At 38.4% G+C, this 14,795-nt stretch overlaps 1 pseudogene; it reads left to right on the forward strand.

The window, feature by feature from the left end:
• Positions 1-1,000: 1,000 nt before the first annotated feature.
• Positions 1,001-14,540, forward strand: LOC136164220 (NADH dehydrogenase [ubiquinone] flavoprotein 2, mitochondrial-like; annotated as a pseudogene).
• Positions 14,541-14,795: the final 255 nt, after the last annotated feature.

Here is a 14,795-nt window from a genome sequence, read left to right on the forward strand (position 1 = left end):
AGAACTCTAGTGCACAATAACTCCATCCAACCCCTGCACTGAGACCAGCGACCTGTAGCACAGCCCCTAGCAGCAAGGCTATGTCCCTAAGGATGACCCCAGCCCCTGCTACAACACCTACCTGTGAGGCTCAAAGTTGCCAGGAGGATTATACAGTTTTTCTACATCTGAAGATAGGGCCCTGACCTCCTTTTCATTTACGTTTGTGATTCCTTCCTCTGTCCCTTCAATATGCACATGTACTTCCCACAGCTCAGAATAGTCTGTTTCATGAATCTGAAAGCCATTCTTTTGAAATACTATTATCAGGAAGGATAGGGGCTCAGTCTTCCAGTCTCTGTGGAAGGATGGAATCCTGACTTCAATAATAGCCAGCTAGCAGATAGATACAGCTGGCCTGATCACATTTCCATTGACCAGGCCTTTGTAATTTTTCACTTGAGTCCTTGCTCTTTCTCCCTATACTCTCATTTCCCTTTAAAACACCCAGACATCTTGGAACAAATCAGAATGAAACTCAGCACTTTCCTCTACTGTCAGTAGTTACAGAATAAAATCTGTTTAATGGCTCTGATGAATGTATGGCTTTAACTTTGACACTGGCATTCTTCATTAAGAGGAAATTTGGATGCACAGAGACACCAGGGATGCATGTGCATAGAAGAAAGACCACATGAATTGCAGTGAGAAAGTAGCCATCTGCAAACCAAGGAGAGAGGCTCCACAAGAAACCAAACCCTCTGACACTTTGATCTTGGAATTCCAGTCTCCAGAACTCTGAGAATTCCTGTTGCTTAAGTCACCCAGTCTGCAGTATTTTGTCATGTCAGCCCTAACAAACTAATGGAGGGCTTGCATCAATGCATTTATGCAAAATTTCAAAATTTTAAATCAAGCAAAAAGACGTATTAAATAATAATATTTCATCCTCCTACCTTGCATGCACATATGCTCAGTTGCTTCAGTTGTGTCCAACTCTTTGACTCAAGCTCCTCTGTCGATGGGCTTCTTCAGGTAAGAATACTAAATTGGGTTGCCATGCCCTTCTCCAGGGGATTTTCCTGACCCATGGATCAAACCCATGTCTCTTGAGTCTCCTGCATAGGCAGGCAGATTCTTACCACTAGCACCACCTGGGAAGCCCCCTCCATCTTTGTCCTACATGCTTTTATGAAACTGGAAAAGCCAGATTTAAATTTAGCATGACTGGAGTTTTCACACCTCTGTCTTGAATTGTGGGAGCTCAGAAAGACCACGCCCTTGCCTTAGACCTAAGGCCAATCTTTCTCTTCCCTCACCTACCTCCACCCCATGCTATCAGTGACCACAAGTGCACATTTGTGGAGGTCTGAATCTTGATGTGCAAGCTGAGTATATTACACACAAATAGCCAATATTCAGTCAATTTTCTGACATAGGAGAGCACCCATTAAGACTATAGTCTGCTCTCATGAGGATGAAATTGGAACTTGGATCCAATGTGATGCTCACCTAGATACTGCTAGTGGGAGCTGGGCCATTTGGGCAGAAAGTTTAGAGTCTTAGGTATCTGAGCTATGACCTAGAAGAGGAGTCATACTTGAGAAAGGGATTATTTCCTGCCATATCAGTAAACACAGGATGTCCCACTCATCAGCGATTATAGCCCTCCAATGTGAACTGGTGAGACCTGAGGGAATTCAAGAAAGAAACAAAGACTACTTGCCATCTAGTAGCCAGCTGACTTCAGACACACCCTATGGTGAGCCCCGAGGATGTGACAACACAGGAAACTGGCCCCATATAGCTGTTCAGATCAGTTCAATCGCTCAGTCATATCCAAATCTTTGCGACCCCATGGACTGCAGTATGCCAGGCTTCCCTGTAAATGACCAAATCCAGGAGATTACTCAAACTCATGTCCATTGAGTCAGTGATACCATCCAACAATCTCATCCCCTGTCGTCCCCTTCTCCTCCCACCTTCAATTTTTCCAAGCATCAGGGTCTTTCCAAATGAATCAGTTCTTCACATCAGGTGGCCAAAGTATTGGAGTTTCAACTTCAGCATCAGTCCTTCCAATGAATATTCAGGACTGATTTCCTTTAGGATTGAGTGGGTGGATCTCCTTGCAGTCCAAGGGACTCTCAAGAGTTTCTCCAACACCACAGTTCAAAAGCATCAATTCTTCAGTGCTCAGCTTTCTTTAGAGTCCAACTCTCACATCCACATATGACTACTGGAAAAACCATAGCTTTGAATAGACAGACTTTTGTTGGCCAAGTAATGTCTCTGGCTTTTTAATACACTGTCTAGGTTAGTCATAGCTTTTCTTCCAAGGTGCAAGTGTCTTTTTATTTCATGGCTGCAACCATCATCTGTAGTGATTTTGGAGTCCAAGAAATAAAGTCTGTTACTGTTTCCATTGTTTCCCCATGTATTTGCCATGAAGTGGTGGCACTGGATGCCATGATCTTAGTTTTCTGAAAGTTGAGCTTTAAGCCAACATTTTCACTCTCCTCTTTCACTTTCGTCAAGAGGTTCTTTAGTTCTTTTTCACTTTCCGCCATAAGGGTGGTGTCATCTGCATATCTGAAGTTATTTATATTTTCTCCCTGCAATCTTGATTCTAGCTTGTGCTTCATCCAGCCCATCATTTCTCATGATGCACTCTACATATAAGTAAAATAAGCAGGGTGACAATATACAGCCTTGACATACTCCTTTCCCAATTTGGAACCAGTCTATTGTTCCATGCCCAGTTCTAGCTGTTGTTTCGTGACCTGCATACAGATTTCTCAAGAGGCAGGTCAGGTGGTCTGGTATTCCCATCTCTTTCAGAATTTTCCAGTTTATTGTGGTCCACACAGTCAAAGCCTTTGGTGTAGTCAATAAAGCAGAAGTAGATGTTTTTCTGGAGCTCTCTTGCTTTTTCAATGATCCAACATATGTTGGCAATTTGATTTCTGGTTCCTCTGCTTTCCTAAATCCATCTTGAGCATCTGAAAGTTCACTCTTCACGTACTATTGAAGCCTGGCTTGGAGAATTTTGAGCATTACTTTGCTGCTGTGTTCTGCTGCTGCTGCTAAGTCGCTTCAGTCGTGTCTGACTCTGTGCGACCTCATAGATGGCAGCCCACCAGGCTCTCCCATCCCTGGGATTCTCTAGGCAAGAACATTGGAGTGGGTTGCCATTTCCTTCTCCAATGCATGAAAGGGAAAAGGGAAAGTGAAGTAACTCAGTCGTGTCTGACTCTTAGCGACCCCATGGACTGCAGCCTACCAGGCTCCTCTGTCCATGGGATTTTCCAGACAAGAGCACTGGAGTGGATCGCCAGTGCCTTCTGCGTGTGAGAAGAGTGCAATTGTGAGGTAGTCTGAACATTCTTTGGCATTGCCTTTCTTTGGGATTCGAATGAAAACTGACATTTTCCAGATAACTGAGGTGCATATAAAAGGAATGATTTCAATAAGCCCATCTCTGTCATTAGTCCATAGAAAAGCATTATATTCCTTAGCTGTGGGATATCTGGTTTTCTTTAGCGAATAGTATTTTGATGTTCAGACTACTTGCCTTTTGTTGCAGAACTTTTATATAACCTGTCTCCTCCCTTCACCTGTTCAGAGCAGTTCTCTCAGGGTTCCTTGAAATGCTGCCACCCTGGCTTGAAGTCCTAAAAATGTAACTAAGCAGCACCCTGTGGGGTCTCTGTCAAGTTTATGATTAACCTCCCTATCTGAATCTTTATTCCTTTCTTGTTCAAAACTTGTTTTCCTCAAGATTTTTGTTCAGTCACTCAGTTGTGTCTGATTCTTTGTCACCCCATGGGCTGCAACACATCAGGCTTCTTTGTCCTTCACCATCTCCCAGAGTTTGCTCAAACTCATGTCCATTGAGTTGGTGATTCCATCCAACCATCTCATTCTCTGTCATCCCCTTCACCTCCTGACATCAACTGTTCCCAGCACCAGGGTCTTTTCCAATGTGTTGGCTCTTCAAATCACACGGCCAAAGTATTGGAGCTTCAGGTTCAGCATCAGTCCTTCCAGTGAATATTCAAGATTCATTCCTTCCAATTCCTCAAGATTGAGGAGTATCAAAGAAAAGGTTGAGGAGTATCAAAGAAAAGATAGAGGAAAATCAAGGAAAAAGGAGGAACTGTAATCAAGTCAGGTCCTATGGGATCTTCCTGAGACAGGCCTTCTCCCACATATTCTGATTTAGATCCTCTCTAAAGTACCAAGATAGCAGTACTTGGTGCAAATTTCTTGAGTTGTTTTGCAGGTATGAATATCACCCCCCCCCCCACCCCATCAAATGTAGGAACTACTGAATGACTATGAACACAGAGCCCAGTCCTCCTGCAGCCTAAGGACTGATAATATTAACCCCTGTGCCACCACCCTGTACCTCACCATCAGCCACGCAGAGAACTGTGTGCAAGTTTATCACATACCCTGTAACCCAGCCCTTCCCACACCTATCTTTTAAAAATGCTTTGCCGAAACACTTAGGGGAGCTCAAAGCTTTTCAGGGCGTGAGCCACTTTATCTTCTCGCATGGTCTTACAACAAACCCTTCTCTGCGTTAAACTCTGGTGTCTCAGTTTGTTTGACCTCATTGTGCATTGGGAATGTGAATTTGCGTTAACAAAAATTCCCATCAAATAAGACATAGCCCTCACCTTCTGATTCTTAATATTTTTAAAGTTGAAACTCTAAACAGACATTTGCTTCACCATGCAAATTCCTTACTAGAGGAAAGGGTACTGCCAGAAGAGAACAAGAGGAGAGCCCTCTAAAATGAAGGTCTATAGCAAGGACTTCTGAGCAGAGTATTGGTAACTCACTTTGTGGTATGTGTCGTTTCTGGACTTGGATACACTTGGAGCATTTTTTTGTAGTGATGCAATACTGAATTGTACAATGATTAGGTTAATATTCAAATATCAATGCCTCCCTTTTCCTATTCTATTCTCAAACTTCTAGAACATGATAGAAGGGTCTTTTCTGGGAGATTTGACTAGGCCAAGAGGAGAGTCTAAAGACACAGTTATTAGGGTTTTCCCTCAGAAGATGTCCTAAGCTATATGTGCCCAGGATGAAATCGCATGGTTAAAAAAGAACAACCGATAGCCTCTGAGCTTCCAATTTGTTGTTAGTGACCACTCTTTATATAAACAAACAAACTAAGGATCGCCAAATACCAAAAAAGTCCCTAAGAGGAAATAAAAAGGTAAAAAAGTAAAAAGAAAAATTAATGAAACACTAACAAAAAAAAAGCTTGGAGGAAACAGAGGAATTGAAGTAACTAGAAAACAAACAAACAAAAACCATCTCATATAGTATAATTATTATATTCATGAAACAAACTTAGAAAACTATATACATGTATAAACTACATATCCCCCAAATATATATATATATATGTGTGCTTGTGCTCAGTGGTTCAGTTGTATCTGACTCTTTGTGACCCCATAGACTATAGCCTGAGAGAGTCCTCTGTTCATGGGATTTCCCAGGAAAGAATACAGGAGTAGGTTGCCATTTCCTCCTCCAGAGGATCATGACAAACCAGGGATCGAACCCATGCATCTTGTGTTTCTAGCATTGGCAGGCAGATTCTTTTAAAACTGAGCTACTGGGGAAGCCCTGTGTATGTGTACATATATTTACCTTATATTTCAATATGTGGTGTATAAGAGAGTTCTGAGAATGTTTCCTATGCAATGGGTGTCTTTTTATGTTCTTAGTCAAATATCTGATTAAACATTTTTAAAAATTTTAATGAAGCCCAATTTATAAGTTGTTTCTTTGATAAGCAATTTTTTTTGGTGTCAAGCTAAATACAATTTAGCATATTTTAAGTTATGAAGATATGTCCCTATGTTTTATGTTAGATGACTAATTGCTTTACCTTTTGCATTTATGTCTTGGAAGGAAAGTTATGACCAGCCTAGACAGCATATTGAAAAGCAGAGACATTGCTTTGCCAACAAAGGTCTGTCTGTCAAGGTTTTGGTTTTTCCAGTGGTCATGTATGGATGTGAGAATTGGACTGTGAAGAAAGCTGAATGCCAAAGAATTGATACTTTTGAACTGTGGTATTGGAAAAGACTCTTGAGGGTCCCTTGGACTGCAAGGAGAGCCAACCAGTCCATCCTAAAGGAGATCAGTCCTGAGTGTTCATTGGAAGGACTGATGCTGAAGCTGAAACTCCAATACTTTGGCCACCTCATGCAAAGAGCTGACTCATTGGAAAGGACCCTGATGCTGGGAAAGATTGAGGGCAGGAGAAGGGGATGACAGATGATGAGATGTTTGGAAGGCATCATCGACTCAATGGACATGGGTTTGGGTGGACTCCAGGAGTTGGTGATGGACAGGGTGGCTTGGCGGACTGCGGTTCATGGGGTCTTAAAGAGTCGGACACAGATGAGCAACTGAACTGTACTGAACTGAGTTCCAACTCAAGTCGGTTGGTGAGTGTTGTAATTCAGGGTGAGGGCAACACTAATTTTTTTTTTTTTCCAATCAACATTCAATTGCTTCAGCATCATTCCTTAAAAAACAAACAACAACAACAAAAAAAAAAACCTGTGATATTTCTATAATAAATTAAGGAATATTTTATTTGAGGGTCTTTATTTTTGAAACTTTATTCTTTATGATTGTTGTAGTCTTGCACACAAAAAATAGAATATACAGATTAATTTTAGTCCTGCAATGATTCTTAAAATCTGGTAGCAGTATTCTGCAGTATGAGAGTTTAATCACATGATTTTTTTTTTTTTTTTTTTTGAAAAGCAAGAAATAAAAAATTCTTGCCTTTAGGTTCAATTAGCAGTTCATGAGACGTAAGGCTCTTTAAAGCCTTGAAAATCATGGCTTCCTAAAAAAAAAGAAATAAAAATAAAACAGGAGAAACTCAGGTTACTGGGACACTGGTTCTATCTTACAGATGTTGCAATTTAGGGGACACTAAGAAAGGCAGCACTGGAACTCTGTAATTTGGGGTGCTCATCAGACACCAACTCCTTCCATAGTTCTTGACTACAGAGTCAGGTTTAAAGGCAATTAAACATGTGCTTAAACATCTTGTTGTGCAGGACTGCATTCTCAGAGCAGGCAAGGACTGAGCTATGGCCCATTTCTCTCTAGGCCCCAAACAATTTTTACATTACTTACTGTTTACTGCCAGTTTTCCTATATCAAATGGTCGACAGTGATTGTTATGTCTGAAATTTTCTTTCTCTTTTTCCTATATCTTATCATCAGAAACAGTGGGAGTATGAGGGTATCCGGGCTTTCTAAAGCTGAGCAAGCCAGATTTTAGAAGCTTATTCCCTACGGTTGGCTTTCAAGTCTGATATTGTTTTTCCTCCATCTTTCTCTTTTTTCTTTCTTCTTTTCTTCATTTCATTTACAATATTCCAGGTGAAATTTATATCCTACAAAATATATACTGACTTATTCTCTGCTCGTAACTGTTTGTTTCTATTTTGAGTTAGTGGCAATCATTTTTCTTTGCTTCATAATCTAAGAGAATATTTGCTCAGACACCTAGAAATATTTATTTCTTAAATACCAATTTGCTTAAACTAATGATATAATGTGATACTTCTCTTTCTTTGGAGGGAAAATAACCCAGTTAGATTTCATGACTACAGGATATTTCTACTCTCTTTCTCATACATACTCTATGCTACATAGAGATAATCCTTATGCTGAGGCTATGAAACAGGGATATTTACTCCATGTGGAATTGTTCTCACTTCTATAGTCACTCACCACACTTTGACCATCCTGTCTAAGGAAAGAATCAGAAATATGGACAAAATTCTCTACATAAGAGTGCTCACTAAAGTAATGTTTACAATGATTTATAAGGATAAATTAAAATAAATAAATGCTAAAAGAAATGTTTAAGTAGATTATGATATATCTGTGATAGCATATTTTGCAATTGTTAAAAATGTTTTAAAATGTTTTTTGGAGAGTGCTTTTAAGAATGTGGGGGAAATTAAATTATTGATAAAAATAAAGAGACATAGATATAAATGGGGAGGAAATAAAGGCTAAGGGAAATAGATGCAAAATATAAGATTTATGTGTCATTTTGAGGGTAAACTGAGGTAAAACTACAGTCATTGGGTCACATTAGCATGCCCAATTATTCTTATCCAGGGCTTTGATTAAATATGATCTTCACAATAGTTTTTCTGTGATCATCTCTTTTTAAAAACTGCAACCTCAACCCCTCTTCATATTTCAGCACTCTCATTTCCCTTGATGTTTTCTTCACTTTTGTCATTAGCTGTCACATATGTTCTGCTAATTTTTTCTTATTCATTTTTGCCCCACAGGCTTGTATCTCTCATGAGACCAAGGATTTGGGTTCACTTTGCTACCTGCTTTATCTCCTGCTACACGTTATTGCCAGGTACTTTGTAGACTGTTAATAAAATTTTGTTGAATGAACTGATAAATAAGCCAATGTAGATTCTTTTGTTTTTCTCCTTTTGGAATTTATATTTTGAATAATTTTCCAATTATCATTCTATTATTAAATTTAGAAAAAAAAATGAAAAAAAATTAAGGTGTTCTCCATACTGCCATACTATGGCAGTATCTTACCCTTGCTTTTCCTGCAGTCACTAATGTTGTACTATAAGAAAGAAGTACTCCATTTTTTTTCCTAGTGCCAGAATAAAAGGAAATCTAGAAGAAAAGATTTTTCCTCAACAAACTGTGGAAAATTCTTAGAGATGGGAATACCAGAGCACTTTACCTGCCTCCTGCAAAGCCTGTATGAAGCAACAGTTAGAACTGGACATGGAACAGCAGACTGGTTCCAAGTTGAGAAAGGAGTACGTCAAGGTTGCATATTGTCACCCTGCTTATTTAACTTACATGCAGAGTACATCATGACAAATGCCCAGCTGGATGAAGCACAAGCTGGAATCAATATTGCCATGAGAAATATCAATAACCTCAGATATGCAGATGACACCACCTTTATGGCAGAAAGTAAAGAGAAACTAAAGAGCCTCTTGATGAAAGTGAAAAACCGGGCTTAAAGCTCAACATTAAAAAAAACTAAGATCATGGCATCCTATACCATTGCTTCATGGAATATAGATGGGGAAACAATAGAAATAGTGACAGACTTTATTTTCCTGGGCTCCAAAATCACTGCAGATGGTGACTGCAGCCATGAAATTAGAAGACACTTGCTCCTTAGAAGAAAAACAATGACAAACCTAGACAGCATATTATAAAGCATGGATACTACTTTGCTTACCAAAGTCTGTTTAGTCAAAGCTATGGTTTTTCTAATAGTCATGTATGGATTTGAGAACTAGACAATAAAAAAGACTGAGCACCGAAGAACAGATGCCTTTGAACTGTGGTTTTGGAGAAGAATCTTGAGAGTACTTTGGACTGCAAGGTGATTAAACCAGTAATTTCTAAAAGAAATCAACCATGAATATTCATTGGAAGTACTGATGATGAAGCTCCAGTACTTTGGTCACCTGATGTGAAGGCAGGAAGAGAAGTGGATGACAGGGGTTGAGATAGTTGGATGGCATCAGTGACTCAATGGAAATGATTTTGAGCAAAATCTGGGATTTGGTGATGAACAGGTAAGCCTGACATGCTGCAGTCCATGAGGTAGGACAGGACGGAGAGACTAAACAACAACAACAACAACAACAACATTTTATAAGTACCCAAATAAAAGGCATGAGCAATATTACTTTTTCAAATATCCAAAGAAAGCAAAGACACAAGTAAAGTTAAACAGGGTTTGGTTTTATGGTGAATTATTCAATATGATCTCTAGAATTACATTATGTCACCATTCATGATCCATCTATATACTGTGTATTCCCTTTCTATCAGGAAATTAAAACTGTATTTGTTTTTCTTTATCAAAATTTAAAATGGTCAGCTATTCCTTGGGAATTATACAAGGAAAATCTAATTAAGAAACATTGAAAACAGAAAACTAAAGCTAATTTGTAGTGGTGAAAAGTGGAGGATGATCAAAGAGATATGAAGGTGTTGGAAATATTACATACTTTGATTATTGTGTGAAAATATAGAGTATATATTTGTCAAACTGTGTCAAACTGTTACTGAACTTCAGCCTTTGGTCACTGTTTCTGAATAGAAATGCAGTGACAGAGCTCTGGGTGAAGTTGAAAAGAGTAATTTTTATTGCTTTACCAGGCAAAAGGGACCACAGTGGGATAATGCCCTCAAAACTGTGTGGTCCACTCTGGAGGGGGTTATGAGGAGTCTTATAAATGTGCAAGGAGCATGGCATAATCAGCTCATGAGCATTCTTCTGATTGGTTGGTGATGAATCAGCATCATCAACCTTCTGGTTCCAACCAGGCTGAGTTCTACGTGCTTGTGGGCAGCATATAGTTAATTTTTTCCATATGATGGGAGTTTCAATATTTGCAAAACAGCTCAAAAAACATGAATCAAAGTTTTATCTATAGCACTCAAGGAAGAACTAAAAAGTTCTTGATTTTGTTTAATGGCTAAATTATTATTATTTCGTCTTGCTTGACTGTTTTTCTCTGCATTTTCTCACTGTTATGATTAGATTTATTCTTTGACTAAAATTTCAATACAGACAAAAGGCAAATGGAAGACATGGGTGGGGGTCTGTTCTGGGAAGACCTCATAGGGTCCTGTTTGATTAAAAACTCTGTAATTATATGTGTAAGATAGGTGAGTAAATTTTATGTATTTGTATTTTAATATACTGACAATGTTAGAAGAAGACTAGAAAAATTAGTGAGGCTAGGAAAGAACTATAATTTATTTCAAACATCCTTGTCCTCAACTCCATTCCTATTTAAAAGCCATCAGTGTCTCCAGTCTCACAATATTCTCTCCACTTGGCCTCATGCCGGAGTAATACAGTCCGTCTTTTATTATGCACCTACACAAGTCCTCTATTTTACAGGGTCAACTCTTTTACTCTCCCCAACATACCTTTCTCATTATGAACTTCCCTCTCCTTCATGACCTTTCTTAACCTCAGCCTATAATCCTCTGCTCTTAGCGGAGAAGTTCCCATATCTAAAATCCTCCTTTGTTCAACAAAACTCCCTGGGACCATCAAAGAGGGGTTTTTCTTATAATCTTAACTGTTAGGTTTTATCTCCTCTATACTTTTATATCTATACAGAGTGACTTTTCATGTATACCTCATTATCCCAACTGGACTTTAACCTTCCTCATCTCAGGTATTCAGTTTTACAGCTATTCAGTTCTCTACTCTGTTTTACATTTGGTAGGCTTTCACTCATTATCTGTTGATTGACAGTCTACATGCTATAAACAACTTTATACTGCTTGGAAATAAAAGATGTCAAAGAGCCAAAGACCATATTGTTTGTAGTTTTGCAGATAGGCAAGGTGGATAACTATAATTAGGAACAAAAGAGAAACATAATGAATCAATTTGATAGCAAATAATAGCACAAGAAGATTGGTAGGCTTTCCTTTTCTCATATAGTCCCATGAAATAATATAGATGAAGAACGATGGAGAAAGAGATGATAATATTGTACTTACAGTTGCCTTTGGTTTCATCATATTAATTTAGAAATCCTGGCAACTACGCTCCACAGGAGGCAGAAAATGATGGATGTGGCAAATTACTGCTTCCTCTAGCAATGTGGGGGTATTTCTTCAACTAATTTTTATCAATGGACAAAGGAGGATCAACAAATCAGTGTTACTGAAGTGAAACATTTCCAATTTAATCATATCAGGTAAAATCACAAAATTGAAGCCAATTATTTACAAAATGCATTTTATAACCTTCAAGAATTTGACTGAAAAAATAGCTTCAACAAACTAGTAAGGTATATACATTAGTGGATGTAAGCCATAAAAAATAATATATGTAGAAACTATACATTATTTGGAGTGGCCTTTATTCTCCCTGATGCTGGGAAAGATTGAAGGCAGGAGGAGAAGGGAATGACAGGATGAGATGGTTGGATGGCATCACCGACTCAATGGACATGGGTTTAGGTGGACTCCAGGAGTTGGTGATGGACAGGGAGGCCTGGCATGCTATGGTTCCTGGGGTCGCAAAGAGCTGGACATGGCTGAGCAAATGAATTGATTGATTGATTGATTATTCTCCATATATATACACACATATATAAGTATGTATGTGGAAGTTTTGCACTGTAGTCAGTGGGTATGTTTTGAATACCTAGTGTTTGTCAGATACTGTGTGAGGTCCTGTGATAGAGTTTTGAATAAGAAACAGCTCCATTCCTCAGATAAATTTAGTTGGTAATTGAAACAAATAAACGAGAAATTTTAATAGGGGAGAGTGGGTCCAAAGGTGTAAGGAAGCAGACAGAAGTTGGAGTATTAAGTAGAGTGCTTTGGAAGTCATCCCAAAGTAGATGATGTATGAATAGTGTCCCTAATAGAAAGTAGGACAAAAGATAACAGGACAAGCTTGAAAGAGGGAACAGAATAAGGTCATAAGGTATATTTATTTAAGATATATTTGTAAGTCTTTATGATTGCCACTGCAAACTGAGTTAAGCTAGTCTTGGTCACTCAAAGTCATCAGTCCTCTGATGAAATTATTGGTAGTCTTTGATTCAATGAGTAAGGTGAAGGCTATTTCTCTTCTCATTCAACTTTATTTTCAGGTAGTATATTAAAATGAGTATACCTCTTGGTCTATCTTTTGCTACATATAAAGTCATTTATTATTATCATGCACAATACTGGCTATTTTTGGAAGCTCAGTTTGGTGAGCTTCTCTTTTATTCAGTGACAAGTGCTTGCGTGAAACATTTACTCCAACTCAGATTCATTAGAATTCTAATGGCAGAATCAGTCAGCTTTCTAAACGAATCAGGTTCATCATTTTCTACTAAATGAAGTGTACATGATGAAATGGAATTTATATCTAAGGTGTTGATCCTTAGTTAGTAAAATTTGCACAGAAAAATTTATCCAAATTTTTAGCCAATTTTGTCTCTTAAACACATAATTTCACCAAAGAAAATTTAATTCAACTAGATTATGTAAATTTTGTATCTTCTTGTGCAAATTTAATGATCTATGAAGCATTTTCCATCGATGTCTCGAGAAGGAGGATTATTGAATAGGATACTTCATATTTTAATTAACTGCCCTTGGATTTAAAATTATCTTACACACACATATATTCTAGTGTCTACTCAAAAGTACATTACATGAGCTCATAGATGACAACTCCTTAAAATTTCTTGCCCTCAAGATGGATCACAGGTCAAATAGATATGCACATCATGTCACAACTGCTGATTTGACCACAGCTCAACTACAACACTGAGAAATAAAATACTGAAATCTGACGGAAGAAGAAACTCAAATTAGAAAAGATTTCATGGCAGTTTGGCCCACCACATTCTTCTCACCAATGCTCCAGCTCCGCATGGCTGCCTCGCTGCTGACTGGGGAAGACATATAAGGAATCTGCCTAAGACAGCGGTGAAGAATGGAGCTGGAGGAGCCTTATTTCCAAACAGAGATACTCCCGAGAATAACCCAGATACTCCATTTGATTTCATATCAGAAAACTGTAAGAGGCCATTGCAAAAAACTGCCCCAAAGAGCATAAAGCAGCTGCTCTGCTTCCAGACCTGAATTTTGCCCCAAAACAGAATGGATGGCTGCCCATCTCTATGAACAAGGTTGCAGAGATTAATAAAATATTGAAATCTGACTGAAGAAGAAACTCAAATTTGAAAAGATTTCATGGCAGTTTGGCTCACCACGTTCTTCTCACCAGTGCTCCAGGCCCTCATGGCTGCCTCGCTGCTGACTGGGGAAGAATATAAGGAATCTGCCTAAGACGGCTGTGCAGAATGGAGCTGGAGGAGCCTTATTTGCAAACAGAGATACTCCCGAGGATAACCCAGATACTCCATTTGATTTCATAACATAAAACTGTAAGAAGAGGCCAGTGCAAAAAACTACCCAAAAAGGCATAAAGCATCTGCTCTGCTTCCAGACCTGAATTTTGCCCCAAAACAGAATGGATGGCTGCCCATCTCTACGAACAAGGTTGCAGAGATTTTACATGTACCTCCAATAAGGATATATGAAGTAGCAACTTTTCATACAGTGTATAATCAAAAGCCAGTTGGAAAGTGTCACATTCAAGTATATACCACTACACTTTACATGCTTCAAAACTGTGACTGCATACTGGAAGCCATTTAGAAAAAACTTGGACTAATGTTGGAGAGTATACACTTGAGAAACTTTTCACTCTTATAGAAGTGGAATGTTTAGGGGCCTGTGTAAACACACCAATGGTTCAAATAAATGATAACTACTATAAGGATCTGACACCTAAGTATACTGAAGAAATTATTGATGAACTCAAGTCTGGTAAACTCCCCAAAACTGGGCCAAGGAGTGGAGCTTCTCATGTGAGCCAGTCAAAGGTCTTACCTCTTTGACTGAACCAGTTAAAAAGACCTGGATATGGTGTGCAAGTTGGATTTTAATTTATATTTAATCATAAATATGTCATTGGATAAATGAAATATGAATCTCCTATCTACCTAAATTTTTCATATTATTTGTTCATTTCTATCTGTTTATAACTTGCTTGTAACTTAGCAATTTACAGCTGTAAGTACGATGTAAGAACTTCAGAGCATCATTTTAAAATCTTCTGCTATCTTGGTTAACTATGAACACATTATTTCATATTCTAGTTAACAGTTATTTCAACATTATCCATTTTCAACTGTGCCTTT

Source organism: Muntiacus reevesi, chromosome 3 (assembly GCF_963930625.1).
Source record: "Muntiacus reevesi chromosome 3, mMunRee1.1, whole genome shotgun sequence".
Lineage (NCBI taxonomy): Eukaryota > Metazoa > Chordata > Mammalia > Artiodactyla > Cervidae > Muntiacus > Muntiacus reevesi.